The 19,051-nt window shown below is 37.9% G+C and overlaps 1 protein-coding gene across 26 annotated transcripts in view; it reads left to right on the top strand.

Moving 5' to 3' along the window:
- Positions 1-19,051, top strand: part of NCOA2 (nuclear receptor coactivator 2) — a 297,951-nt gene that overhangs the window by 137,582 nt on the left and 141,318 nt on the right. For 10 of the 26 annotated variants that reach the window (XM_077943788.1, XM_077943769.1, XM_077943783.1 and 7 more), the window contains exon 3: positions 13,339-13,458. The exons of 11 other annotated variants lie outside the window; for them this stretch is intronic. The gene's annotated coding sequence lies outside the window, so the exon portion shown is untranslated. Of the gene's footprint in view, positions 1-6,272; positions 6,371-13,338; positions 13,459-19,051 lie in introns of all 26 variants that reach the window. 5 more of the 26 variants (XM_077943773.1, XM_077943778.1, XM_077943779.1 and 2 more) reach the window with 2 other exon arrangements.

Raw genomic sequence — 19,051 nt, 5'->3', positions numbered from 1 at the left:
TCAGTTGCATGCCAGATAATGATAGCATTATCATCTTTATTTCTTAGCATCTTTACTTTAGAGCTAGAAGAGACCCTAGGAATCATATCATTGAAGGACTACACTTTAAAGTTAGGACCTAGAGTTAGTAAACAATTTTTTGGCTGTTGCATAGTTGTGGGCCATGCTGGGACATGAATCCAAGTTTTTCCCTTCCAAGTTCAGTGACTCTTTTCATCAAACCATGCTGCTGCCCTAATGTTCTCTTTTCTTTTTTTTTTTCTTGTTCTTTTTTTTTTTCTCTCCCTTTTTTTTTTTGAGGCAAGGTTTCACTGTGTCACTCAGACTGGAGTGCAGTGGTGAGATCACTGTTCACTGCAGCCTCAACCTCCCTGGCTCAAGTGATTCTCCCACTGCAGCCTCCCCAGTAGCTGGGACTATAGGCATGCGCCAAGCTAAAATTTTAAAATGAGCCTGGCTAATTTTTAACAGTTGAGGTCTATGTTGCCCAGGCTGGTAATTTTTTAAATAAATGAAACATTTTTACTGGTTGTTGTTAGTCAGTTAAAGTAGTATGCGTTGAGTCTGGCAAAATTCATAATTAGGTTTCAGTAAATGTGTGTTGTATGTATTTTTTAAATCTCTGATAACCTAAGGTATCCTTAAGCTACCGGATGGAAAATTTGAGTTTCAACATAGCCACATCTATGATTTTTTCTTACTGTGGATGAATGTAGGTTGACTTGCCTTAAATCAGAATGCAAATATGTATATTTTGTATATTGATTGAAGTTGTTAATTTGTCTTAGTGAAAAATTGGAAGCGCTCCTTAATGAAAATGAACATGTAAGTTGAAGCCACAACTTTGTTCAATATTTTTTCTTCCTGTATGTATTAGCCTAGTGCTACCATCATTGTTTTTGACTATACTGAACACTAGAAAGATGCCAGTGTTTGTGCTGTAGAAAAAATCCACTCCCATGATGTGGATCCTGAGTGACATTCTTTTTTTTTTTTTTTTTTTTAAATTAAATTTTTTTTAGAGATAGAGTCTCACTGTGTTGCCCAGGCTGGTCTTGAACTCCTGGTCCTTATCCCAGGTTTGAACTCCTGAACTCTTAGCCTCCCAAAGCAGTGGGATTATAGGTGTGAGCCACTGTACCTAGGTCCCCCATCACTATTCTTTTATGGCAAGTATGCTTGCAGTTGTCACAAGAAGAACCTGCCCAGGTTTGCTTTAGAATATATGAATTCAACTTGAAATATTATGCTGCTATTAAAAATTATATTGCCAAAGACTGAACCAACAAGGAAAAATACTTTCATGGTACTGGTAGGTAGAAATGGTAGGATTTAATTTCATATGACTGATTTTAAAAATTACATTTTTGTTATAAAATTCTTGAAAGTAAATATATCACATAGTGGTATATAGTGGAAATATGCATGTCCTCCCCCCTTCACTTTTCCTTACTTTCCACACTTTTTCTAGTAACCACTTTCTGTATTAAAATAATAAACTTGAGGGGGAAAAATCTATAATTTATCTTTACAGACGAGCTACGGAGACAACTGAAAAAGTTGTGTTTATAATGTTTCAAGCTCAAAAGAGCCTACTAACCAGAATGATACTTGCTCAGTCTTATTAAGCATTGAAAGTATAGGTATAGCTTATTACTCTAATAACTAGTGTTACTCCATGTTAAAAATGCAGGATTTGTATAGAATTCATGTTAGGTGCTCTTCTGTTTTACTTGTACTAACTCATTTAATACTAACAAAAACCCTGTGAAGCAGTAGTGGTGGTTGTTGCTCTTGGGGCCTAAAAATATTTGTAATTTTTTTAAGTTAACATAGCTAATAACCAGTGCAGCCCAGTTTTGAACTGGTGTCACACCAGAGCCTATAATTTTAAGCATTATATAGTAATTACCTAGATTTTGTGTTGTGGTATAGAAAAGGTGACTTAGAAAGAAAAAGGGAAAAATAGTCAAATAAAAATAGTCAAACTGTACCTAATGTAAGATTTTGCCTATAAACTGAATGGTAAATGCACAAATTTCTGTTTGTTGCCGTGTCACGTAAAAATGGCTAGATTGAGTATCATTAAATTTAGAGGGTATATGAGGAGCCCTATATTGTAGGCTAGATGGTCTACTTGAAATTACCTTTCTGGGGTGGATCTCAAAGATGGGCAGTGGACTTCTCAAGTAGCTGAAACAGAGAGATAATGAGAGATTTCAAGCCACTGCAGATTAAGAGAGATGAGCCTTGTATATAAAGACAATGAGGATAGAGACCAAATCGTGGTTTAAAATATGAGCTCCAGGCCGGGTGTGGTGGCTCACGCCTGTAATCCCAGCACTTTGGGAGTTGGAGACCAGCGGATCACGAGGTCAGGAGATTGAGATCATCCTGGCTAACATGGTGAAACCCTGTCTCTACTAAAAATACAAAAAATAGCCGGGCGTGGTGGAGGGCACCTGTAGTCGCAGCTACTTGGGAGGCTGAGGCAGGAGAACGACGTGAACCCAGGAGGCAGAGCTTGCAGTGAGCCGAGATAGTGCCACTGCATTCCAGCCTGGGCAACAGTGCAAGACACCATCTCAAAAAAAAAAAAAAAAAATACGAGCTCCAAATGAAGGTCCCAAGGGTAGGCTCCAAATTGTAGTCAATCTAAAATTGGTTTTAAAAGCAGCAGCTTCTCTTGTGGGCAACTGCATCCAGCAGGAGCAGCAGGGATTCCTAACAGAGGTTGATAATTCTTCTGAAAAACTAGGTAGGCTAGCTAGTTAATCAATAATGAATTCCCATGTATCCTGCTTCAAATAGGAAGTCAAATATGAAAAACGATTTTATGAAAGAGGAATTCAAAGTTTTCTTGATCATATTCCTTATAATTAGCAGTTTTATTAATTTCTCTATTCTTTTCCAAATCCCATTTTCATTGGTGCTTTAGCAAGGTTATAAATAACTAACGTTTGTGCCTTATGTGATAAATAGAATAAAGACATTTTAAAAATAGAATAATTTTATGGCCTTAAGAGATTATGATTTAATATATAATTCAAATATTTTAATTGAATATTTCTGTAGGTATTCCTTTCTTTCATTTACTAGTCAAAGACAGCATTCCCATCACCTAGCAGAAAGGAAATGGATCTTCCAGTCTGGGTAACATAGTGAAACCCCATCTCTACAAAAAAAATAAAAATAAAAAATTAGCCGGGCATGGTGACAGATGCCAGTAGTCCCAGCTTCTTGGGGACTGAGGCAGGAGGATCACCTGAGTCTGGGAGATTGAGGCCTGTGGTGAGCTGTGATTGTGCCACTGCACTCCAGCCTGGGTGACAGAGCGAGACCCTATCTCAAAGAAGAAAAAATAAACCAGAAAGGAAACAGATCTGTATTAACTCTTCTGGTGGGAAATGAGGATATTGGCATCTGTTGAAAATAACCTAGTAAAAATTTGTTGGATTCACGAATGAGTGTGAGGCACGCTTGTAGCACAATAAAATATATCTTTTTCTAATTTACTTATGCCTCATAACAGTCATGAACGTCTTCACAGGTAGGTGTAAATATTCTCATTTTATGGAGATTAATGTGCAGAGAAAATAATATGGCCAGAGATAGTGCACAGTGGAGCTCAAGTTCCACACAGACCTTCTGACTCCAAGTCCATTACTCTTGTTGTATAGATATATATATACACATCACAAGAAAATGTCATAATTGTTCAAAGTTCCAAGGATAGGCATTGATTATTTTGGGTCAAAAAATTAGATGATTATAACTTATTTCAAAATTGATTTAGCCAGAGAATGTTGAACCCTAAACACAAAGTACTATGTTATTGCTCTGTGGGATATATGAACTGATTGTCTTTAAGAAGCACGTAATGTAGTTGAGGTTGACATATACATTAACAAAAGGAGCAATACTATTTAATTAATGTGTAGTGTATATATATAGGCATTCTATGAGTGCCCCTAGAACTGTGTCTCCTGTCACATGCTAGGTATCCGATAAAGATTGATTGATTGAATGAGTCTAAATTAGAGTGTCTTGGTTAGGGAGGGATTCAGGGATTAGATAAGACTTGTGGCAAGGTCTTAGAAGACAACTAAAATTTAGATACCATGAGAAAGGTGGTGTTGGAGAGGATGGCATTCCAAACGGGAGACACAGGATGACCAAAGAAGAGGTGAGAATGAGGAAAGCCCATACAGGGCTTTGAATAGAGCAGTTTGGCTAGAAGGAGCCATTTGTATAGAGTAATGGAAGGTACAGTTAGAAATACAGCTTTGAGCCAGGCTTAGAGACCTTTACATGCTAGATTAAGGAGTTTTCATTTTATTGTTCAGCAGTGGTTGCTGTCAAAGAGTTAAATTCCAGGAGCTAACAAGTGACATTACCAAAGTAACATTTTATGTAGATTGATTTGCTCTTGAAGCTGAGCATGTTGGCCTGCACCTGTGGTCCCACCTACTCTGGAGGCTGAGGTAGGAGGATCACTTGAGCCCAGGAGTTTGAGGCTGCAATGAGCTGTGATTGTGCCACTGTACTCCAGCCTGGGTGACAGAGCAAGACTCCATTTCTTTTTTTGTTTTGTTTTTTTTCTTTTTTCTTTTTTTTTTTTTTTTGAGACAGAGTCTCACTCTGTAACCCAGGCTGGAGTGCAGTGATGTGATTTCGGTTCACTGCAACCTCTGCCTCCTGGGTTCAAGTGATTCTCCTGCCTCAGCCTCCTGAGCAGCTGGGACTACAGGCATGCGCCACCACACCCAGCTAATTTTTGTATTTTTAGAGATTTTTGTATTAGAGATGGGGTTATACCATATTGACCAGGCTGGTCTCGAACTCCTGACCTGGTGATCCCTCAGTCTCCCAAAGCGCTGGGATTACAGGAGTGAGCCACCATGCCCAGCTGACTCCGTCTCTTTAAATAAAAAGAAAAAAAGAAAAACAAACGAAACCGGAAGTTCTGGTTTGCTCTTGGTACACAGGGTGAATTTGGAAATTGGAGAGAAAATAGACCAGAGGTGAAAATTCTAGTGAGAGAGGCTATGTGTTGGCTTAGAACAGTAGGGATGGCATTCCAGATGGACTGAGTGTCTCTGACATCAAAAAGATTTGTCAGAACCTGATTATTGTCAAGAGAAAGTCAGTATTTAAAAAAAAAAAAAAAAAGAATTACATATAGGATAATAGTCTTAAAGTTGTTCTCTGAGAACCAGTGTCTTATTAGTGTGTTCTAATTGAGAACTGCCATGCTATGTCATTCACTTAATCTGGATTTTAGTTTTTTGTTATTTTTTACCAGTTGAAAAATATAACACTTACTTTTTCAGCTTGTGCTGCCATAACAAAATACCGTAGACTGGGTGACTGAAACAACAGACATTTATTTCTCACAGTTCTGGAGGCAGGGAGTCTAAGATCATGGTGCCAGCATGGATCCCAGTGAGAGCTCTCTTCTTACACATGGTGGTCTTCTTGCTGCATCCTCACATGGCAGGGAGAGAAAGAAAGGAGAAGGGGAAGTCTCTGGTCTCTTACGTGGACACTAGTTCCATCATAAGGATCCCATTCTCATGACCTCCTCTAAACATAATTACTCCCTAAAGACCTCACCTCCAAATACCATCACATTAGGGGTCAGGACTTTGATTTATGAATATTGTGCCCCATAGACATTGAGTCCATATATGTAATTTTAAGCCCTTTTTGGGTTATTTATATCATGCTCTTCTTTTCTTAGAGGTAAGTACTATCTAGAATTTATTGTGTCTTATACCCATTTAAAGAAAAAAGTTTACTCTTTATGTATTTGTTTATAATATTTAGTATTTTTTAGGTTTGAAAGCTCAGTTAAATAGTATACTGTTGGTATTATTCTGCAACTTCTTTTTTTCCCATAACATTATGGGGTTTTTTTGGTGATAATATCCATGTAGTTGCAAGTCAGTCAAATGTGCAGTATTCCATTTTGTGAACATAGACAATTTATCAGTTTTTCTCTTGATCTGCATTTGTTTCTAATTTTTTCCAATTTCAGGCATTCCAGCAGTGAACATTTTTGTTCATGATACCTTACATAGATATGACAGTTTCTTTGGGGTATTACCTATGAGGGTAATATCCCTAGACTGGGTTATATGTGATTTTTAGCTTCATTAAATATTTTCAACTTATTCCAATTTACATTGGAGCCTGAAGTATATAGGTTGACATTTGGTATAAGACTTTGTTGTTGTTGTTAAGAGATGGAGTCTCATTCTGTTTCCCAGGCTGGAATGCAGTGGCACTATCACAGCTCTCTGCAGCCTCTAACTCCTGGAATCAGGGGATCCACCCACCTCAGCCTCCCAAGGAGCTGAGACTACAGGTGTGTACCACCATGTTCAGCTAATTATTTTATTATATTGCCCAGACTGGTCTCAAACTCTTGGTCTCAGGTGATCCTCCTGCCTCAGCCTCCCAAAGTGGTGGGATTACAGGCATGAGCCATTGCACTCAGCCAAGACTTTTTTTTTTTTTTTTGAGACGGAGTTTTGCAATGGTGTGATCTCAGCTCATCGCATCCTCTGCCTGCCTGGTTCAAGTGAGTCTCCTGCCTCAGCCTCCCAAGTAGCTGGGATTACAAGCAGGCGCCACCACGCCTGTCTAGTTTTGTATTTTTAGTAATGACAGGGTTTCTCCATGTTAGTCGGGCTGGTCTCGAACTCCCAACCTCAAGTGATCTGCCCGCCTTGGCTTCCCAAAGTGCTGGGATTACAGGCATGAGCCACCACACCCAGCCCACTGTTGTTTTTAAGACTTAATTTTTGTTAGCATGAGGGGTATGAAATGGTATTTTGCTATTCAGTTTCATTATGCATTTTCTGGTTACTGTTGAGATTACACAGTGCACAGTGGCCATTCCGATTCCTTCTTCTGAATTGCCTGTTAATATATTTTGCCAATTTAGCTGTAGGGTGAATTTTTTTTTTTTTTTGAGACGGAGTCTCACTCTGCCTCCCAGGCTGGAGTGCAGTGGCTCCATCTCGGCTCACTGCAAGCTCTGCCTCCCAGGTTCACGCCATTCTCCTGCCTCAGCCTCCCAGTGATGTTTTTTATATTGACTTACAGATATTGATGTATTCCAAATACTTCAGGTGGAATTTTTAACCTTTGGTTAACTAGCTGTGTTAGTATGATAGAACTCTGTATCAGATCAACTTTGGTGAAAAAGGTGATCTTGTTTTGGAAAAAGGATCGTACCATTTACATGAAATGGAGTAATCTGGTCACTACAGTTGTGCACCCTTATACATGGTTTCAGTTATCTGTGGTCAACTATGGCCCAAATTTATTGCATGGAATATTCCAGAAATAATTCATGAGTTTTTAATTGCATGCAGTTCTGGGCATTGTGATGAAATTTCCCGCCATCCTGCTGTGTCCTGCCTAGGAGATGAATCCTCCCTTTGTCCCTCATCTCCACACTCTATGTGCCACCCACCTGTCAGTCACCTTGTAGCCGACTTGGTTTTCAGGTTGACTGTCTAGGTATCCCAGTGCTTGTATTCTGGTGACCCTTATTTGACTTAATAATGGCCCCAAGGCCCACGACTATTGATGCTGGCAATTTGGATACTCCAAAGAGAAGCCGTAAAATGCTTCCTTTAAGTGAAAAGGTGAAAGTTATCGACAAGGCTGAGGTTGCCAAAATCTATAGTAATAATGAATCTTCTATTCTGAAATTGTAAATAGTATATTGTTATAATTCTATTTTATTATTAACTATTGCTGCTAATTTCTTACTGTGTCTAATATATAAGTTAAACTTTATAGGTATCTGTGCATAGGAAAAGGAAAAACCGGTGTATATAGAGTTCAGTAGTGTCTGTGGTTTTAGGCATCCACTCGAGGATGAAGGGGACTACTCTACTTCACTTCCCTAAAGATAAAAGAAATACAATCTCTATTGCATCAAGGCTGAAATTACAATAGCCTTCTCAGGCCTTCTTCCCTTGTCCCACATTGACCGCCACTGTTTTTTTGCACTTGTGTCCACTGGCCCCCTTGTCCTTCCTGTCCGACCAAGCTCATGTAAACCTATTTAAAAGTTGGTATTCCACTTGTTGAGAGACCTGGCTTTGCCTGGCAGCATGGGTGCTTGATTTTGCCTTTGAATCTTTCCCACAGCAGTCCTAGCCAAGTTCGTATTTGGGCTATGATTCAAGGAACTGCAATTAAGAGTAACCCTGATTTAATTTTCCCATCTTCTCTCCTCTTTGTAAAGGTACTTTAAGGTGTGTAAGTTTTAAAAATACGTATGGTAACTTCTGTAGGACCAAAGGACTGGACATGTTGATTATCTGTGCATGTGCTTAATCATTAAAATTATATGAAAGTTAGTACAGTAAATATGATAGTAGGTAAAGAACCAAGTGAGACTCTGGGTTTGAAATCAAGCTCTGACACTTACATAAAAAAGGGGATAGTATAAATACCTGCTTCATAGGGATGTTGTTAAAGAAGATGTATATAAAGTGTTTAACATTAGGCTTAGCACTTGCTAAGCACTCAATAAGTATTAGCTGGTCTCAAAATTAATTTGAAGCTTTGATATTGAGAAGGTATTAGAGTATGAGGTGCTTGTTAATTTTTTGTATTATAATTATTTTATAATATCTTCTATATATACTGAAGTTTAAAATTTTTAACTTATTTTACATGTTTTCCTAAATGAAGACTTAGATCTCTCTGCAGTGGTTGGCCATCATATTCACTGTTTGCTGTATCCACTTTTTTCCTCTCATCTGGAGCATGCCTATAATTTTGTACTTTTTTTCATTTTTTTTCTATAAAAGCATATTGTCATATAAGCAAGGGAGAGGGTTAGCTTTGAAGAATCACCTTTTGTATAATACGCTGTTTTATCTTTACTATCACCTATAATAGGGGCCTGGGTGGTGTGGCATTTCCCAGTAAAATGTCTGCTTTGTTCACTCACTAGTTTATGTTTCAGTAATTATTGTGATTGCTCCCCTTTTTTGGTAAGCATTTTGTAAATGTTTTAGTTGTTAATCATTTTTTAGCTGGAAACTTTTACTTGATAGTCCGTTTTTTAAGGAATAGATTCCTTATTAAAGTAAGTGTTACTGTTCCTGCTTTTAAGGAAAACAAATTGACAGCCTTTAGTATCTTTAAGAGTAGGACATGGATGTTAGTGTACTATTCAGTAATTTAAAATTGACTATGTAATTGTGCTTGTGATAGTTAACACTAGAAGTTGAACAGTTAATTTGTTCATTATAATGTTTAAAGCAAATGGTTAGGTATGTGTCTACCTTAGCCCCACATATAGATAGACACTTCATCCTCGTTAGACCCTACCTTGTTGGTTTAGAGTTAAAATTCATTTGCAAGTTTCAGGTCAAGAAATAATACATTTGAGATGTTAAAGACTCATTTCCAGCCAGACATAGTGCCTCATGCCTGTAATCCCAGCACTTTGGGAGGCCAAGGAGGGTGGATTGCTTGAGTCCAGGAGTTCCAGATTAGCTTGGGCAACATGGTGAAACCTTGTCGCTACAAAAAAAATTAAAAATTAGCTGGGTCAGGGGATCACTTGAACCCAGGAGGTCAAGGCTGCAGTGAGCTGTGATCACACTACTATTCTCCAGCCTGGGCGACAGACCGAGACCTTGTCTCAGAAAAACAAAAACAAAACACAAAGACTCATTTTCATTGTCTAAGCATATATTCATACATTGACAGCATCTAAGCTACTGGATAATGGATCTTTATTTGATTTTGCTTTAACTTTGTTAGGCAGGGTTATGTTTCTAACTTTGTTTCCTGGTAGTGGTGTTGAACAGGAAGGGATGAGTTAAAGGGGTTGTCTTGTTGTCAGATTTTCTTTACACTTTGTATTTGACTCATCCTGCTGACTAATAAGCCTTGTGTTTAACACCGAATCAGGGACTCAGTACAGTGAATTTGTTCTTTATTCAATCATTTTAATTTCTATTTACATATAGCATAGTGATTCCCAGTCATAAGACTTTTATGTGCGAGAGCATCTCTTAATAACAAAACATAGAAGTTTGTAATAACATTTAGTGTAAGGATTGAGGTTTTATTGAGTGATTATTTTTATTTAATCATTGCTTTGATAATATTTTTTCAACCGAAGTTTGAGGTTAAGTGTCTAAGCCTCTAAATTCTATTTCTAGTTTTATATATTTTAATCATGGTAAAGTTTTATGCACATAATTGCTGTATACATATTTCTTCATCTAACATTTTACAAATAATAGTAATTTCTCTTCCATGTCTTTTGGTAATAATTATTTTTCTCTATGAAACTTTTTATGGTTCTCTGGAATAAAATGTTATTGAAGTATAACAAAATAATTATGACTGCCATCAAATTTAAGTTTACATTATGTACCAAGGTATCATAATAAGTCCTGTAGGGAATACAAAGATGTGTAATACAATCGCTATGCTGGTCTATTTCATGTTTATAATATACTTAAGGCAAAATAAGTACGTAGGCAGTAATAACCATGTTATAACATCAATAGTTTTCTACTTTTGTGTCCTTATTTCCTGATACAGGCACATATTTATAGACTGACCAAAAGGCTTTGTCAGAGTAGTCCAATGGTTTCAGGGGATTGAGAGAGGGGAAGGTCTCACTTGTATGAAGCACTTAGGAAAGGCCTTCTGAGGCAGCAGCTATTGAGATAATAAACCTTTGAGGGTCAGTAAGACTTACATAGGCAGAGGATGGAAGGAAAGGTCACTCAAAATGGAAGGATGGAAAGCATGAGCAATGATCTGTCTGCATGAAAATGCCAGGCCAAGTCAAAGAATACTTCACACAGTGTGAGTTTGCTTGAAACTCAGACCATACAGCTAGGGGAATATTTGATGGACAGAGCTAGGAAAATGGGTAGATTGCACAGGTCCCTGAATGCCAGATCCCTGTTTTGATTTCACAGAGAGTAAGAAAAAGGTAAGTGACATTTATTGAGTTCCTACTATATGTTAAGAACTATGTTAGATGGTTAATACAATCACGTTTAATCGTCAAATCAGTACTGTACAATAATTTCTAACTCCATGTTACACATGAGGGAATTGTGACCTAATAACTTGGTGCTAATTATAGGATAGTTTGAGTAAGGGAGAGACCTGGCATGAGAAGTTATTGGTGGTGCGGTTACTGAAGAGAAAGAAATCCTGGTAATTGCAGAGGGATTGGAAAGAAGGTGATGTGATCAAGAGAAACTGCGAAAGTAGAATCTAAAGGTCTTGGAAATTGATTGGATTTGAAGATTGAGAGAAAAAGGAGTTAAAAAAATTCGCTGGTGACTTATGAAATGAAAAGTAGCAGATACAGATTTCCTGTCTCCCCTCTCCTGGGGAAAAAAAATAGCAGATAAAGAAAGAGTTCCTCAGAAAGGTGAGGAGTTCAATTTTGGTTACATCTAGGGAGAGATGTTCATGAGAGCTTGAAAGTTGGGTACTGTAGTAGCTAAGGTAATATCCTGAAGCTACAAATGAAAAATGGGTCTCATTTACATGGATATGATCTTTGATACTGTATCAGCAGACAAGATTTCAAGGAGCAGCTTTGTAGTGAGAAGAAAAGGCAAGGTTGTTATTCAAGAAATGCCCATCAGGCCAGGCGCAGTGGTTCACACCTGTATTCCCAGCACTTTGGGAGGACGAGGCTGGCATATCACTTGAGCTCATGAGTTCAAGACCAGCCTGGGCAACATGAGGAAATCCTGTCTGTACAAAAAATATAAAAAATTAGCTGAGCATGGTGGTGTGCCTCTGATCCCAGCTACTGGGGAGTCTGAGGTGGGAGGATCACCTAGAAGGCGGAGGTTACAGTGAGCCGAAATCGTGCCACTGTACTCCAGCCTGGGTGACAGAGCGAGACTGTGCCTCAAAAAAAAGGAAAAGAAAAAAGACATGCTCATCTGTTTTTTTTTTTTTTTTTTTTTTTTTTTTTTTTTGCTCTTGTTGCAGAGGTGGGGCTCAGTGACAGGGAGACACAGACCCAAGACAGGTCAGGGGGGTAGGAAAGGAGAAACAAGATAGTGCCAGTGTCACTGAAGCCAAGGGACAACAGTGAAAAAGTTCTCTGATAGAGGCAAATTGTACAAGACTTCAGAGAATGGCAGGAAACTATAGTCTCTGTGTGGTTCTCCAGGGCCAGCGACCCTATGGCATTTGGAAAGGGGCGGGGGCGGTTTTGGTGTGTGCCTTGCTAACAGTCTAGCAAAGCACAGGGGAGGCCCCGACGGCCCCATCTCAAATGTCCATCTCCTGCCCTCTTCTCTAATCCTCCTGCCTGCCGCTTTTCCTCCTTAGTGCTTATCATCATCTTACATACTATATCTTTTCCTTATTTATCTTGTTTATTGTCTGTCTCTAGATTGTTAGGTCAAGAGGGCAAAGAAACTTATCTGATTGGTTTGCTGCTATATGCAGTGCCTAGAACAGTGCCCTGCATTTAGGAAGGACCCCAAGGAATGGTTCATGAATAAATGTGTGGCAATTATAGTGATTTGAATAACTAACCTTTCTCCTTCAATATACTGTAAGCTTCTTAAATGGAACTGAGTCATCTTTGTAACCCTAACAATGCCTTACATGTTATTGTAGCTGATATATAAAGTTTTATTTATAGTAGCATCAGAAGGGAAAAACCAGGGATTTGGGACTCAACTGGTCTGAACTTAAATTTCTTCTGTTCTTACTAATTTGGCCCCAGTTAAACGACCAGACCTCTCTCTAAGCCCTATTTTCTTTAGCTGTAAAGTGGACTAAACTAGTACCTCTGTCATAGGGCTGTTGAGGATTAAAAGATGACACCTATCAGAGTGGCTGGCATATTGTTTGTGCCCAGTAAATAGTGTTTTGCAGTCTTTCTACTCTGTAACCTCAAGTAAATTACTTCACTTCACTGAGCCTCAGTTTTTTCATCTCTAAAAGGGAAGGATGAAACCAATCTCATGAGATTTGGAGGAACCAATGAGACAGTAGGCACAGGTGCCCTCTGTTCTTTTTGTATCATGACTGAGAGCAGACTCTGGAACCAGACTGTATGAATTCCAATCCTAACCCGTTTACTTTAGCTTTACTTGACTTTTCTGTGCCACAGTTTCCTCATGTGTAAATTGGGAGACATAACAGTACCAGCTCCATGGTACTGTGAAAGAAATGGATGTGAATATTAATTAAAAGCTTAGACCGATATTTGGCATATGGTAAGCACTAAAAGTGTTTGATTTAAAAAGTAATAAAATAGTGTGCCTTTATTGCTTTTTTCTTTCTCTTCAGTCTGTCAAATGGTATAACGAATGAGGCACCTTTACAATGAAGTCGACCATGTTTATGTTGGAAAATATAATGAAACAACAAAAACAATACTACTGCTTCTTCATGGTTTGACCTGACTGGGTAAGGCAGCTGTGGTCCCAAATCTTCCACGCAGCGGCACTGTAAAATCTGTCCTTTAGTCCCTGTTCTTGTCGAGATTCATTTACTAGCAATGGCAGCCTGATTGAGAGCTTGTCTCTGAATAATGTTTTTGTCACTTGCAAATCTGCCTCCATTTCCTTGCCTCCCCTTCTGCCAGCTGGTCTCTAGGAATGGTTGGGAATGTAGTTTGAGTATAAACCTGGGAGGAAGCAGCAAAATTAGAGGGACAGGTGGTGAGTGGCTGGCCGATCTGGAAATCTTCCCCTCTTGCTAGGGAAGGTTTTCTGTAGTAGCAGTAACAAAACTCTAAGAACATATCCTTAAATGTGTCCCTCAGTTCTTTAATTCTGTCAAGAATAAAAGCTCTCTGTATGTAAAGAACCATGGAGCTTATTGCATCACTGATGACTTGGCTGGATCTTTATTCACATCCAAAACAGACTTAGGAAGGAAAGGTAGCTGCTTCAAGTCAGCAGATTCAGCTTCCATTCATGTAGCAAGTTGCTGTTGCAAAAGCTGTTGTGTAGATCTTCTTTCCGCTAGCAGAGGTTCTCCTGGATCTTCTTTGTGTGTGATTCATGGTTATGCCTAATCTTCCCCCGACTGTCACCTTGGTGCTGGGATGGCAAGCATGCTTCACTCTCTGGTGCCAGTTCCTATTGATTATAGTGATTGCATGGAGTGCTGTGTTGAGGAGAATTGAGAGGCCACATACAGGCTTAGAAGTGATTAATTGGCAACGTCTGCTGTGTGAGGGGAGAGGAGGTAACCACAGCGTATGTGTTGTGCATGTGCTGGACGTGATGGATTCCACGCTAGGGCTTACCCTTGAGAGATTCAAAGTTGCATTTTGTGTCTGTGTATTTTTGTCTTTGAATTAGTATGTACTTATTACTATATTACACAGTAAAATATAAATAAACTGGGAATTACCGATTAGCTTGGGTTATATAGAATTACCTATGTATGCTTTTCATGGCTTGCTTAAAGCGTGGATCTAAATTTTTATTAGTTCTTACATTTCTGAAATAAAATTCTCTACATTTCTCTACACTTTTTGTGAGTTTCTCTTGTTTAGTCAATATATAATTTTGATCTCCTGTTTTTTAAGTTTGGCAGAAAATACTCTTAAATTTTTGGGTAATTTCACTTACCAAACTACTGACAAATTAACATGAGTCACTTGCAACGTTGGGTACACAGCAGGTGGCTGTGATAGACTTGGGGGTTCCAATCATTGTAGAACAAACCAGACATCTCTTTCGTTAAGGAATGGTCATGTGTCTATTGTCCCTTGGCTTCTCTCCTTATGGGTCAGAGGTATTCCTCAGTTTAACCACTGAGGTATAAAGGTATTTTTAAAATTTTATTTTGTTTCCTTCTTGTGAATCAAAGTAAGTCTTTCCTAATTTGGCAGCTGACAAAGAATACTCTTTCATTGAGTTAGAATGTTGAAAGTATAAGCAAAAATTTGAGAGGCACTTTTTATATTTGCTAAGTAAAAAAATATTTATATTAGGCTTTTCAAAAAAGTATGATAAAATACACATAAAATTGACCCTTTTAACCATTCTTAAATGTATAGTTCTGTGGCATTAAGGGTATTCACACTGTTATACAACTATCAACAACATCCATCTTCACAATTTTTTCATCTTCCTTTACCCATTAAACACTCTACCCATTAAACTCTAACTCCCCATTCCTACCTGCCCCCTCTCCCCCCACCCCTGGTAACCACCATTCTCATTACTGGAGCTACTTAAAGATTTGACTACCTCATGTAAGAGGAATCATACAATCTTTGTCTTTTTGTGACTGGCTTATTTCACTTAGCATAATATCTTCAAGGTTCATTTATGTTGTAGCTGGTGTCAAAATTTCCTTTTTATGGCTGAATAATATTGTATTGTGTACCACATTTTGTTTATTCATCTGTCAATGGACACTTGAGTTGCTTTCACCTTTTGGCTATTGTGTATAATGCGGCTATGAACATGTGTTCTTACATCTATTCAAGTCCCTGCTTTCAGTTCTTTTGGATACATACCCAGAAGTGGAATTGCAGGATCATATTTTTTGAAAAACTTTTGTTTTCCACAGTGTTTTCCACTATGGATGTGCCATTTTACATGCCATCAGGAATGCACAAGGGTTCTAGTTTTTCTGCATCCGCACCCACACTTGCTATTTTCTATATTTTTGATGGTAGCCATCCTTATGGGTGTGAGGTAGTATCTTATTGTGCTTTTTATTTGCATTTCCCTAATGATTAGTGATGTTGAGCATATTTCCATGTGCTTATTGGCCTATTTATATGTCGTCTTTGGAGAAATGTGTATTCAAGTCCTTTGCCAGTAATAGGATTCCTTGCTTTTTTGCTATTGAGTTGTAGGAGTTCGTCATATATTCTGGATGTCAATCCCTTATCAAATATACGGTTTGCAATTTTTTTTCCCTATCCCATGGGTTGCCTTTTCACTCTGTTGATAGTGCCTTTTGATGCCTGAAAGTTTTTAATTTTGATGAAATCCAAGTTATTTTTCTTTTGTTGCCCATGCTTTTGGTATCATATATAAGAAATACCAAATCCCGTGTCATGAAGTTTTTTCCCTTGTGTTTTCTTGTAAGTATTGTTTAACTTTTACTCTGTTACGTTTAGATCTTGTGAATCATTACGAGTTAATTTTTGTATACGTAAGGTAAGGCTCCGGCATTATTCTTTTTCATGAGGATATCCAAGTTTCCCAGTACTATTTGTTGAAAAGACTATCCTTTCCCCATTGAATGGTCTTGGTACCCTTGTCAAAAATCATTTGACCATATATGTGAGAGGTTTTTTTTTAAGGTTAGGTTCAGAGTTTCATAATTTCTCAATGATATTGCACACTTCCTAACTATTGTCCCTAATTCAGGTATCATTTTTGATACATTTCTACTCTGGCATTCTGATTATATTTTCTGAGTTTTGCCTGCTTTTCTATTTTTCCCTCTTTGATTATGAGTCCCTGGAGGGCAGGGATTTTGTTCTGGAGACGTAGTGTCTTATGCGTCATTGGTACTGAATATGTGTTTGTTGGATGAAATTAACTTAGAGCTAAAAAAAGAAAGAACTAGAAGATAACAAGTTAGGTATAAAAAATACTTTTCCATTATTATAAACTATTACTGTGGCTTATGGGCCTTTAAGGAAATATGTCTTTTTTCTGCTAATGATATTTGCCCTCTTTTCCCATACTTGCCACTGTGACTGCAGTTATCACCCTCTTGCTTACAAGGATAAATAATCTTCACAAAAATTTGAGAGGAAGATGAGTAGAAATAAGTAGAAAACAGAAGAAAGGAAAGGAAAGGTGAAAGAAATCAACCTCATTCAAAAGCATTTAACAGTACACTTGAAGTTGAGTCAGAACAGGCCGAAGGTACTAAGAAGCAGTGATATGCTGTGAGAAATGCAGTCTTGCAGACAAACTTAAAACACATGTTCCCTAGCACCTTTTGTCACAAGTGTCTCTTGTGCCTGTTGAAATTTGGAATACATGAATAATTAATTATTTGTCTCAGAATATAACATCTCTATAAAGAGTAGCTTCTTGTCTTTGACAATTCTATTTGTATGGTCAAATCTGCAAATAAATGAAAACATTAATTAGTCTGATCTTCATCAAAGTAGGCTGTCCAAAAAGACATAAAAGCCTTAATACCAATGACCTGTGTGATATTTGATAAATTGAGGAACCAGGTTTCTTCAGGGCCCTAATGTGTGTGATTGTCACTTTCTTTTGACTCTATTTGGGAAAAGTTAATACATAGGAGAACCAGAGAATGTAGAGTCAGAAGAGCAAATCTGGTTAACCCACCAGAGTTAAGGATGGAAAGAAGTTATATAGGGCCATTAAGCCATCATGGTCAAAGCATATGTTGTACCATGAAAGCTCCATCCTCTCTAACATTTTATTTTGTTTTATTTTATTTTTAAATAATAGATACAGTGTCTCACTATGTTGCCCAGGCTGGTCTTGAACTCCTGGGCTCAAGCGATCCTCCAACCTCAGCCTCCCAAAGTGCTGGGATTACAGGTGTTCCCCGCTGCAACCAGCCACTAACCGCCACTACTTAAGTAGTATGGTCTGCTCTCTGCTTTCAGTTTCTTTTTGACTTAATAACAGTTTGGGAGATTCTCCTTACTTAGTACATAAATTATTCTAAAGCTAGACACTTTCAGCCCTCCGTGTCTGCAGGTTTCACATCTTTTGAATTCAACCAACCATGGATCAAAAATATTTTTAAAAACCAATAAAAATAGTACAAATTTTAAAAACAACACAATATAACAATTATTTACATAGCACATTGTATTAGGCATTATAAGTAATCTATAAATAAAGTCTATGTGTAGGTTATAAGCAAATATCATTTTATATCAGGGACTTGAGCATCTGAGGATTTTAGTATCCACGGGAGGTCCTGTAACCAATACCCTGTGGATATAGGGAATGACTGTCTGTACCAGAAAAGTCTAACCAGAGGCAATGGTTATCCAAGTCTGAGAATTTGAAACGGATGACTTTGAGAGTCCCAAGACTAGATGGCTCTCACATTCTCTTTAGCCCCTTTTAAAGTTCTGGTTGTTCATTAAAACTGTCAGAGACTTATTTGGGAATAATACTAATCTCAAAGAGCTGGATTAATCAGTGAATCAAATTATTGTGATCTTTCTCTGAGCCTTTGGCGTTTGTGAAAGCCCAAGGTTTATAAGGTATAACCTGTATAGACCACTAGGGTTCTCATTAACTCTGGTTAACAGGTCACTTAAGAATTTCAGTTTTAACCTAGTGGTTGGTACTCCACTGACTTCAAGGAGTAAATACATTTTTAAAGGCAACTTACTTTAGAGTGGTTTACAGTGCGCCAATTAGGAAGAATTTAACTGAGTCGTTTCAAGCCTCTGAAATCCTTGGATGAAGTACAAATGCTGAGATGGAAATGTAGTATGCTATTTGTATATTATTCCATTTCATGAAGTGGTAACTTGGCAGAGTCGTGTTTAGAAGTGATTGCACTCTATAGTCCTTCTCTTCAGCCCTCTTTTGTGTGGGTATAATCTGCAGTAGTATCATAGACATTTATGCACTGCTGTTTGCATAAGCCTTTTATTGGAAATAACCCAACAAAATGGCAGTCCCTGCTAGCTTAGCACAGTTGGGCCTTTTCTAAGGCTCATTTTCCTACAGATCCAAAAAAAAAAAAATCGCTAGTTAATGTTAGTGGGATGATACCCACAAGCAAGAGATTCAAAGATGGCTCTTTTCTCTATCTGTTGCTCACCTGAGGAAGGAGGTCAGAGGCCCAAGTGACTTAATTCTATGCAGATCTATGCCTAATGGAAACAATAAATTCAAATGGGCAGTATTACTTTTTCCCTTACTATCCTACTATTTATGGAACGTATTTCTCACTGCATTTAAAAATGTATTTAACATATATATTATTTCATGATATTTTATCAGGTTTAAAAAATCTGATATTTAGCTATAATATGGAATTACAATGCTAATGGGTTTACAAATTA

Source organism: Macaca mulatta, chromosome 8, assembly GCF_049350105.2.
Source record: "Macaca mulatta isolate MMU2019108-1 chromosome 8, T2T-MMU8v2.0, whole genome shotgun sequence".
Lineage (NCBI taxonomy): Eukaryota > Metazoa > Chordata > Mammalia > Primates > Cercopithecidae > Macaca > Macaca mulatta.
The sequence above is the reverse complement of the archived record's forward strand: the minus strand, read 5'-3'. Positions and strand labels throughout refer to the sequence as shown.